Source organism: Solanum pennellii, chromosome 5, assembly GCF_001406875.1.
Source record: "Solanum pennellii chromosome 5, SPENNV200".
Lineage (NCBI taxonomy): Eukaryota > Viridiplantae > Streptophyta > Magnoliopsida > Solanales > Solanaceae > Solanum > Solanum pennellii.
The window spans coordinates 55,415,076-55,426,406 of NC_028641.1; the positions used below are offsets into that span (position 1 = coordinate 55,415,076).

General features: G+C 36.0%; 1 long non-coding RNA gene across 1 annotated transcript; it reads left to right on the plus strand.

The window, feature by feature from the left end:
• The first annotated feature begins 7,584 nt into the window (after positions 1-7,584).
• On the plus strand, positions 7,585-9,834 carry LOC114077272. Its single transcript, XR_003578383.1, has 2 exons — positions 7,585-8,205; positions 9,504-9,834. It is a non-coding gene; the product is annotated as an uncharacterized LOC114077272 (long non-coding RNA).
• Positions 9,835-11,331: the final 1,497 nt, after the last annotated feature.

Sequence of the window (11,331 nt, forward strand, 5' to 3'; positions counted from 1 at the left end):
CATATCTTATTCATAACCCAATCACACTACCAAAGAGGTCCCCTAGGGCTACCGTACAATGGCGACGAAGATAGATCATCATGACTTTCCGAAGAATGATATAATGTCGTTCCAGCCAATCAAACTTAAGTCCATCATTCATTATAAGAAGGATACCGTTACGACTTTTGACTTCAAGGTTCATAATCTTACCACTAGGTTCAAGGTTTCACATAAATTACCTCCTTATAATCATTCAAGGTCTCATGTCAGTTATACATTCAAGACTAAGAGGCTTTAACATCCTAAGCAAGACATCACATATTAAAATTCATACATGTATCAAGTAAGGGACATAAGTCTGCCAAAAAAAGACACAACATTACCTCATATTAGCACATATTGCATATCATTCTAGATTCACATAAGATCAACTAAGCATACTTACTTGTCATCCTATGTACTACCATACTATCATCAATATGACCCTTATAAGACTCATATAGTCAATTAGGAATAATCATGCATCAACTCTAAGACAACACATATAAAGACATAGTCATAGTCTAACATGATTACCTAACAACATCACTAGAAGAACACATACTTTCACTAAATCACAAGTAGATAGATATGATCATACTTCACATAATTCACTACACATATGATTACAATACATAATCTTATTTGACGACAAGGCCATTCTCATCATAATACATAAATTAATGCCGACGAGGCCACATTATTTGCAAGTAAAGCACATAGCAACGGCACCATAACTGGACCATACCAATCACAACACAATTCAAGACCTAATTAACATAAAATAAGGAGAATTAGGGCAGGTACCACCAATCCATTCTCACCATTTCAATGCACAACTAGATCATCCAATTCAATATCATAATTCCCTTACCCATGGTCATGAACATCAATTCAATAGAAAAAATGTAATACTCAATGAATGTTGGTAAATTCAATATATGTTTATCAATTCAAGAAAACATATATGTAAGACCCCAAAAATGACTTAAATGAACTAGAGGATAACATGTTTGTCTTGATGTTATAAGGTCCTAAATAGGTCTATTATGTGGTATTGATACAGTGTCTAAAAATTTCGGTGCATTGGAAGTCAAAGGTCAAGGGACGAATAAGACGTTCGACGACTAAGTCATCTCTATGCCACATATGTTGTTTTATGTGTTTATTTGTGATTCATGAGGTTGTAAGGTCTTTAAATAAGTTGTTAAAGCACATATAGGCAGTGTCTCATGTTTCGTGGAGTTTGGAGGTCAAATGTACAAGAACGTCCGTTCGAAAGTGTTGCCTTGAAATGACCTTGTGTGTCTAAGCATGTTTCGTTGAGTTTTACGTGTTTGTTTTGAATGAAAATCATGTGAGACGTGCTAAACTCGTAGGGTAAATGTAATAGGGTTATGAACTTGTTATGGAACCCTTTTATGTGAACCTTTAATGTGAATTACTCCATGAGAACGAATGCTAGCACCGAGTGAGTATGGTAAGGGAAGTAGTTCTAGTTATGAATGAGACTAGATTACAAATCATGCACTTCATATTCCTTAACCATGTGCCGACATGGGATGCTTCTAAGTTCTACCATTGGCAAGTAGAACAACCTAATCGGAGTAGGATAGAACCACCGGATTCCATGTCTTACTATCATGATATATGTCTGTTATTGCCTATTCTCATCATGTGGGATACTTACTAGCATTAGAGAAGTTCTATGACGTTTAGCTGGTGGTATGAGACGTTATTTAGAAATTGCATACTAGTCTTTGAAGGTGTTAGTTAGAGTCCCTAGGTCATCTCCAAGACCATTACTTGAATGTCCTTTATGTTTTGAATGTCTCCTAAAGGAACTAATGAATGTAATGACTTAAGTTAAGTAAGAAAGTACCTTAATGGAATAAGTACTTATCTAGAGTAGCTAAGGGTTGTCTAGTTAAGGTGTAAAGGGGGCATAGGAATGGTCACTTTGTATCTTACCTAGATGAGTCTTAAGAATGACTCTAGTTAGGGAAGATGTTGATTATGTGGACATGATCCGAACTTAGGAAGTCTTAAGGATTATTTAGTTAGTCTTGAAGAGTTCTATCATGGATGTTATCTTCTTGATCTACTTAAGTAAGTGTTTCGATAGCCTTTGATGAGGAAATGTCATATTATCTATGTGTTGATATGATTGATGTCTTGAAGTGTGTATGTAACTTATTATAAGTGTTCTTGAGAGTGATTAAGTATGCTTAGGGAGGTTGTATGGGCGGTCTCTCCTTGTGTTGCCTAATAAGGTCTTATGATAGCTTTTAGTGAGAAGACTACATGCTAAAAGGTGTTAAAATGGAAAAGGAAGCACTTCACTACAATTAAATGAGTTCACTATAAAGTGACTCAAAAATTATGATATTCACTTAAGTGTTATCTTATGTGTCTCTAAGTTGCTATATGTTGTTCTTATGACCATAATATGATTTTTAAATGAAAAGATGCATATTTCCAATAAATGTCCATTTTCTTGATTGTTATGCATTATGCCATACTTAGTACATGTGGTTGTACTAACTCCATACTTTTATCTATCTCTATAGTTATTGGTAGGTGAGGAGCATTTGGGAAGGAAGACATGGACCGTAGCATCGTTCAAGAGAGGTTGAAGTATGTACTCATTTGGCTCGAGCATATATGTCTTTTATGTTTTCTATTAGAAGTATTGTAATAGACTAAGTATTTCTATATTCGTATTATGTATGGGCCGTGTCCCAAGTATTCGTGTGCCTTTAGATGATGAGATTGAGACTTAGTATTTCCAATGAGTTTATATGAAATAGATTTTTAAAGACTATGGTATGTTTTGTGAAAAGTTTTAATTCCGCACTACTTTTCACTATGTTTATGCGATGAATTATATGTAAGGGCTTGTACGAGACCTCCGAGAGGTCAAGTATGCTGGTTGCAATCCGAGATTGACCATCACTTCTAGGGTGTGGTTTCGTTATGTGACAAACTTTGTATCACAGTATAGGTTTGTGAAAGTAGTATTAGGAATCGAAAAGTGTCATCAAGTCATGTCATGTAGTCTTGACCATCGGTGTGAGTCGCGACACATATATGGGAAAGAGGCTATAGGACCATACAGTTTCCATTCTTTTCCATTACAATGTCGTGCCGTAGAGTAAAAGTTATGAATACTATTTTTTATGGTTTTCCTTGTATTTCCAAGAAGATGAATACGAGATGGACACCGACTATGAGAGTTGAGGAGAATGAGGTGAAAGAGAGATTCCTGCTCAGGTTGAGGAAGTTGAGCAAGTTCTGCAAGGTTCTCAAGGTGAACAAGTCCCTATTGTGGGTGGAGGTGATGATATGCCAAAATTGATTAATAGGGATATTAGAGAGGCTTTGCTTGTTTTAGCCCGAGCTGTGACTACTCATGTGAATTTGAGTATGGTGCCTTGGGAGAATGTGGTGGAGAGCAATATGACCTCTAGGTTGAGAGATTTTGTAAGGATGAATTCTCCTATTGTTCTTGTCTCTATGGTGGGAGAGGATCCTCAAGAGTTCTTAGATGGAGTGTACAAGGTGTTGAGTGCTATGGGGGTTACATCTAGGGAGAAGTATAGTTGGCTTCGTACCGATTGACAGATGTTTCTCAAATATGGTACACTCAATGAAAGGACAATAGGCTGGAGGAATCGGGTCCTATTGAGTGGGAGGAATTTAAAAAAGCTTTTACTGGTAAGTACTTTCCCTGTGAGAAGAGGGAAGTTAAGGTAGAGGAGTTTATCAATCTCAAGCAAGGCAAAATGAGTGTTGAGGAATACTCTTTGAAGTTCTCAATGTTATCTACATATGCCCCTTCTCTTGTGTCTAATCCAAGGGATGAAATAAGTTGTTTTGTAACGTGTGTGGCCGACTTAGTGAGGGAAAAATGTCATACCACTATGTTAAATGATGATATGAACCTAGCTAGACTCATGGTGTATGCACAATCAATTTAAGAGTGTAAACTTAAGAGGATGGTTAGGAACTTGAAAAGGGGTGGTTCTAGTGATCATGAGAAAACTAGGTTTAAGAAGAGGGCTTAAAATCAAGAAGAACCTAGGAGTGCTAAGGTGAAATTTGAGAAAGGAGGTGGTTCTCAAAATGAAAAGCCTACACGTGTCACATGTGGAAAGAGGCACTATGGGAAGTGTAGCGGTACTAGTGGTTGCTATGGTTGTGGTAAGGAAGTACATAAAGTGAGAAATTGTCCTATGATTGCTTCTAATGGAAGAGAGGGTAAACAAGTTACTCGTAGTGTTCCAAAGGATGATGCTCCAACAAAGAGGCGTTTCTATGCACTCCGGACTAGGGGAACAAAGCCGGATGAGAATAGTGATGATGAGGGTAAGTCCTTGCATTTATTTTTAGGGATATGTGTTCCTTCTAAGTGGAGAGTATAGTTATAAGGTGGGATAGAAATTCCTAGAAGTATGTTGTATGTGCATGGTGTTTAGGAGTTTTGTTGAAATTGAATTTCATTAGAATCTATGATTATGTTGTAAAATGTGCTTACATGATATTACTTTACATACTAGTATGTTTATATTATGAATTGACTAAAAGAAGGATTTTTGAAAAAATATACTAAATCACTGTAATGTTTTTCCCCGCTCACTGTAAAATTTTCAAAATTTGACTAATTGATTTTTTGGCCTAAAATTGTTGTAATGTGGTTAGAACTGATGTATATGAGTATGATATTGAATATAAAATGAGTTTTTACTATTTAGAATAAAGCATGTGAGTTTGTAGCATAATGAGTTATAGAATTGTCTTCTAGTTTCTTGTTGTGTTGTGAATCTCTTGACTATTGAAATTGATGTTTTCTTCTTGCTTATGTGTTATATGGTATGGCCATGAGCTGCTGGTTAAATATCTATTCTTGGAAGTGGTCAGAGAGTGGTAAGTGTCATTCGAGGACGAATTTTGTCGAAGTGGGGGAGAATGTAAGACCATGAAAATGACTTAGGTGAACTAGAGCCTAACATTAACTGGTAGTGATGCAGTTTTCAAGAGTTTAGGTGCATTGGGAGTCAAACGTCAAGGGACGACTAAGACGTTCAACGACTAAGTCACCTATGTGCCTCATATGTGGTTTTATGTGTTTATTTGTGATTCATGAGGTTTTAAGGTCTTTAACTGAGTTATTATAGAAAATATATGCAGTGTTTCAAGTTTTGTGGAGTTTGAAGGTCAAACGTCCATGACGTTCAAAAGTGTTTCCTTGAAATGACCTTGTGTGTCTAAGCATGTTTCATTGAGTTTTACATGTTCGTTTCTGGATAAAATTCATGTGAGAGGTTCTAAACTTGTATACGATCATATTCTGGTTGGAAAGGTCCGGGAAAACATCCCCAAGGACCATCCAAGGTCCCTTCAAGAAGGACCCTTGTTGGTGGCCAAAACTTCCCAAGGCAGTCCACCTACAGATTGCAATCGATGGCCAGTGTCCTGGTCGACACCCCTGTCGGTGGTGAGAATCATTTGGTACTTAGTCTGGGGAACTAAGATACCAATTCCAAGTCTCTGAACCCATCGACGGAGGATAGGACGGCCCGTGTATGGACCTACGCCCCGTAGATGGGCAACCGTCGATGTGGTATGTCCTGCATGCATCTTCACTGTAAGTTGAGGGGTGAAGTTGTAATTTCATCCCACTTCCAAATCAGAGTATTGGCGGTTCATAAGCGGTATTTTGGGTATTTTAAACATGTATATAAGTGTTTAACACTTAGAAGATTTCATTCTTCCAAAATCGAAACCCCAAATCCTTAGAATTCTCTCTAGGACTCCATTGAAGTCCAAAGTCAAGGAAGAGCTTAGAGTGACGAATTGAGTGGATATTCTTCATCAAAGTTAAGAATTAGATTCTTCAAGGTATGGATTTTGATCCTTGAAACTCTCTTTGTCAAGGATCCCCAATTCTTAAGATATTTTCTAAAGTTTTCAAGTTGAATTGTCCAATTTCATGAATCTACCATGGGTACTTATATTAATTATTTCTTAACGTTGAATAATGATTTAATTGATATTGTATTGATTATTTTAACCTAAATTACCTATGAAGCCTAGTTTTTGAATAAGTTATGGGTTACTTGATATTGACCGATTGTATATAAATTATGGTGTAGATTTCTATGGGATTTCTAATGATGTAAGAATTGTACTAGGTTGTATTAGATTGATGAATTTACATTAAATGACATAGTTTCATTGATTATTATAGTTATTATGTTGAATTGATGTTCATGGCCATGGGTAAGAGCCTTATGTTATTGAATTGGATGATTTAGCATCAAGTTGAGGTGTTGAGGATGTTGTGGTCGTAAGATGCCTATTTCCTTTATTTTTATGTTATTTATACTTCAATTATGTTGTGGTTAGTATGGTCCAATTATGGTGGTGGTGTTATGTGCTTTACTTGCAATTGACATGGCCTTGTCGGCGTTACTTAATGCAATATGATGATCATGGCTATTTGTTTAGTTTATTATGTGAATTATGATAATATCTATTTACATTATAAGTAATGATAAATTATATGTGTTCTATTGATGTTATGTAGGTTATCATGTTAGACAATGACTTTGACCTTATGTGTATAGTCTTAGGGTTGATTCTTGGTTATTCCTAATTGACTATATAAGTCTATGTTGGTCACATTGATGATGTTACGATATTGTATAGGATGACTTGAAGATTATATGGTGATATTTATGTGTTTCTAGAATGGCATGTATTATAAGTTAAAGTAAATTATGTGGTGTCTTGTGTTGGTTGACTTGTGTCCCTTGATTAATTGATGTATGTATGAATGTGAATATGTGATATCTTGACTTAGGATGATAAATTCTCTTATTCCTGAATGTATGAATAACATGTGACCTTAAATGAAGTTAATAGGGTCTTTTATGTGAAACCTTGAACCTAGTGGTACGGTTATGAATGTTGAAGTCGTAAGTCGTAATGGTATCCTTCAAAGTAAAGAAATGATGGACATAAAGTTAATTTTCTTGAACGACATCATATTAATCCTTAGGAAAGTCATCATGAGCTTCTTGTCGCCATTGGAAGGTATCCTTAAGAGGACCTGTTTTGTAGGGTAAATGTAATAGGGTCATGAACTTGTTATGGAAAAGGCCATAATTGTATCCTTCAAAGTAAAGGAATGATGGACTTAAGGTTAATTGTCTGGAACAACATCATATTAATACTTAACAAAGTCATCATGAGATTCTTGTCGCCATTGAAAGGTAGCCTTCGGGACACCTATTTGGTAGGGTAAATGTAATAGGGTTATGAAATTGTTATGGAACCCTTTTATGTGAACCTTTAATGTGAATTACTCTATGTTAACGAAGGCTAGCACCGAGTGAGTATGGTAAGGGAAGTAGTTCTAATTTAGAATGAGACTAGATTACGAAGCATGCCCTTCATATTCCTTAACCATGTGTGCCTACATAGGATGTGTCTAAGTTCCACCATTGGCAAGTAGAACAACCTCATCGGAGTAGGATAGAACTATGGATTCTATTCCTGCTCCGAGCCTCTGTGATGTTCCTCCTTTCTCGCATGGATGGACACCACGTCGAGTGCAAGGACGAACCAGTATATCTCAGCCGTTCGCTTCACTCCTTGACCCTGATTTTATGGGATTTGCTTGCAAGTTCGTACGGGGAATGCCTTTTCTTGGTCCTTTGAAGAAAATTTGAATTTGGATTGTGCTACGGGATTCTCAATTTTCCCCTATTTTCTCTGTATTTTCTCATCTTTTTCCCCTTTTCTTTTGACCTAATTCCACCCATATATATACGCCCTCTAGTCATTGTTGGAGAGGGGTTTTTTCTTGAATTTTTTTTAAAAGAAGAGAATATACTAAAGGTATTACATAGAGATTTCTTTTTGAGAAGGGATGATTTGTTTGAGATTTCTTAACTTGGATTTTTTAGCTGGTTTTACTTTTTCGAGAGAGACACAAGCAAGGTCATAGAAGAAATATTCGAAAGCACATACGAACCCGTTTTGAGAGGGGAGGACACTAGTTTCGTTACTAGGTCCGATTGTCCAACCAAATCCTCTTATTTGATCTTGCTAGCATTTCAAGTTTCTCTTTGTGGTGAAGTATTCTCGTTTCTGCCCAGTATCGCTGCACATAAGCAGGTAATAACTTCATTTTCACTTGATTTTTCTCATTTCCTGTATCTTGATGTGGTGTTCTCTTCAATATATTGCGAGTGTTGTTTAGATGCTGCTGATTTTAAATCTCGACATATTGATATATCGTAGTTGTTAGAGATTTCATTGTCTATGGGTAGTGTAGTCTCGGTTTCATTTTTTCTTGCCTATCTCGGACTTCCTCTGTCTTAACTTTTGTTATTTTTGAAAGGGTCATTAAAATGCTTATTGTCGAGTGTGCAGAAATTTGATTCCTTTGTCTTAGTTCAAAAATGGAATATTATTTCAAGTAATGAGATTTATCTATCATGTGATAGATTAATTACCGAATTTGAATACATATGTTAACTTTTAATTCACGGAAATAAGTGTATTGAAGCATGTATTTAAGCCTAAGGACTCTTCGAACTCTGAATCCTGAATTTGTTCAATTTTTGCATTTACCTAGATTGTTCTTATGGATTTGTTTCTCTCCATGGTTTTCTCTTAAGTAGGGAAGTTGTTTGAATGTTCTCTTGATTTGATGCGATGACCTAGACCCCTGTAATGCTTCTTTCGAGTTGCTGCTTATTTGGTTGTTTACTGTGAGCTATTTGATATGGAATAAGCTGTTATTATTCCAAGTAATCTAGGGTTGATCTCTATTCAAAGTCTCCAAGATATTAGTGCTTCTGTTTGTTTCGTTTTGACGTCCAGCATGTTCAATTCCTTTCGGGTTCAATCAAACTATTTTTATGGTCTTTCTCGAAAAATGTTAGTTTCATGGATAGAGTCGCAATTAGATCATACTATTCCTTTAAGTTTTGGGATTGTTTGACTTTAAAGAGAAATTTTCAGTTTAAATTGGGTGTTTTGTTTAATTTTTGGTAAGCTTAAATTTCTAAAGGGGCCAAAGTCATTGCAATGTGTTGCTATATCTCGCAGAAGCCCTTCCCTCTCTTTAGAGCTGCGAATAGAATGGTACCATAATTTGGATGCCTTATTATTATTTTTTTGTATCCTTTGCCTAAAGGTTGTTTTGAATGTGTTTTGTTTTTTTATATATTTATTCCATGATTTGGATTTCTTTCGTTTCTTTCTATATAAAATGTTTGTTGGATCACTTTGCTTACTCTTCCTAATAGTGGGGTTTCGTCCCGTATTATTATGTTACTATTTATTATCCGTAGGTCATTAGCATTTCATCCAATTATCGGTTCCTACAATTCTAATTCCTTGTTTCTCCTTTATATTGCATGTGTATTTGTATGATTTTGCCATGACCTCCTTCTCTGTATTACTAGAGAGCCGTAAAGGCTCAAACTCTTTCCTTCATTGAGTCAGACGACTACTATCCATTGAAAGGTCTAAAGAGTTGAGAAATTTCGAGGTGGAAGAATCAAGAAGTTGATGACTTGGGCTAAAAAGCCCAAATATATTTTTCCAAGTCTTGTATTTTGTTTTACTGTGGCTTAAGCCCTTGTCGCCTTTTTTGTTTATTCCTCATTACTTTTTCTAGAACTTAGGACAGGTAAAAAATTGAAATGGGTCAAGAACCCAAAGCAAAAAAGGTCCAAAAATTGGTCCAGGCGGACAAAACAGGATTTGGACCCAAATCTCTCTCTTTCCTCTTTATTTTGCTGCCTTTACTTACTTGTTGCTAAATTTCTTCCGTTAGTTTTAGGGTTAAAAGGCTCAAATCCCCTCAAAGCGCTATTTCATTTTAATAATTCAATATAATAAGTTTGCAAACCAAATCACTCATTCGGATTATATATTGAATTAAAAAAAAGGAGTTCTAAGTAAATTTGCAACTCAAACTAAGTTAAATCCTTAGCCAAACAAAGTTAGTTATCGGATAATAAAAAATGGTGAATATTTTATGTGCCGTTAAAACCTTCCTAAAATATAAGAAAGAACCCCCGAACCCACATTAAGTTTTCCAATCTACTTTTTATTTTAGTCTTTGAAAACTAAGTTTTCTTGATTGTTTCTCAAAGAATTAAGTGGCGATCCTAACAAAGTCAAAAACATATAAAAGTATTTTTTCCAAAGAAAAATAGAATGAAGACTCTGTTATGGATTTGGATGATTCTAAGCTTCAAACTAAATTTATTTGGCTACGTGAAATAGCTGTCCATTTGTTTCGTTATCGTATTATATCAACTATTGTATTTATCATGGCATGCCATACTCTGTCAAATGACAATTGTTTATTATCACTTAAAGGACGATTATGCGGGCTCGCAGTCGTTCGTTAACCAGATCTTTGTCGGGGTACCCTGACGAATGTAGTTGGCTACATGATAGTCAACGGTCGTTAACTGTCCCAGCCTAAGTAGTGCGCTTAGGTCACCCTTTCCACTATGAATAAAACCCACTCTTAGTCTAACTAAGATAAAGCGAAACCATTTTACGAAAGTAGCGCATTGGCTTGAGAGGATCCAACACCCAGGGAATGGTGGGCCCATTAGAAAGACCGCCCTGATTCCAAAGAGCCCATGACTCTATCTGACGATCATACTTATATGCTATTTGAAGGATGTTTGCGTGTTTGACGGATTGTTATGTCTTGGGGGGGTGGGAAACTAACTATTTTTATGTTATTGTAGATGTCAAATCAATTCCTAAATTTCAAAATGGTAACTGAGATGCCCGATATTCTTCGTGTGTGGTGGAACAACCTCATAGACTGTCAAAAGAGAGAAATCTCGATTCGTTTGGGCACCTACCTTCGGTAATGGACTTCAAGATTTGGCTCGAGTTTATCGAGGTAATTAATTGGTTCTCGAATGACAAAATGATGGTTTTTTGATTTGGGGATGTCGAAATAGCACCAACCATAGAGGAGATAAAGGATGGTTTAGACTTCATCGGAACGTGTGGCAAAAGGAAAAAAACACCCAGATCATCACATTCTGCTACCAGAAATGTCACGATCGGAGTGTAGACCCCGGACGAGAGTGGCGTCGTTGACCTCTCAGAGGTTGCAGACAATCCTACTTACGTCATTCTTACTTCGTCTTGGTTAATTTTAGCGAAAAATTTGAAACTTTTTGTTTCTTAATGTATATACTAATCATTCTATTAGATTCATAATTGTTCACCATCAACCATCTAAAATTAAGATAA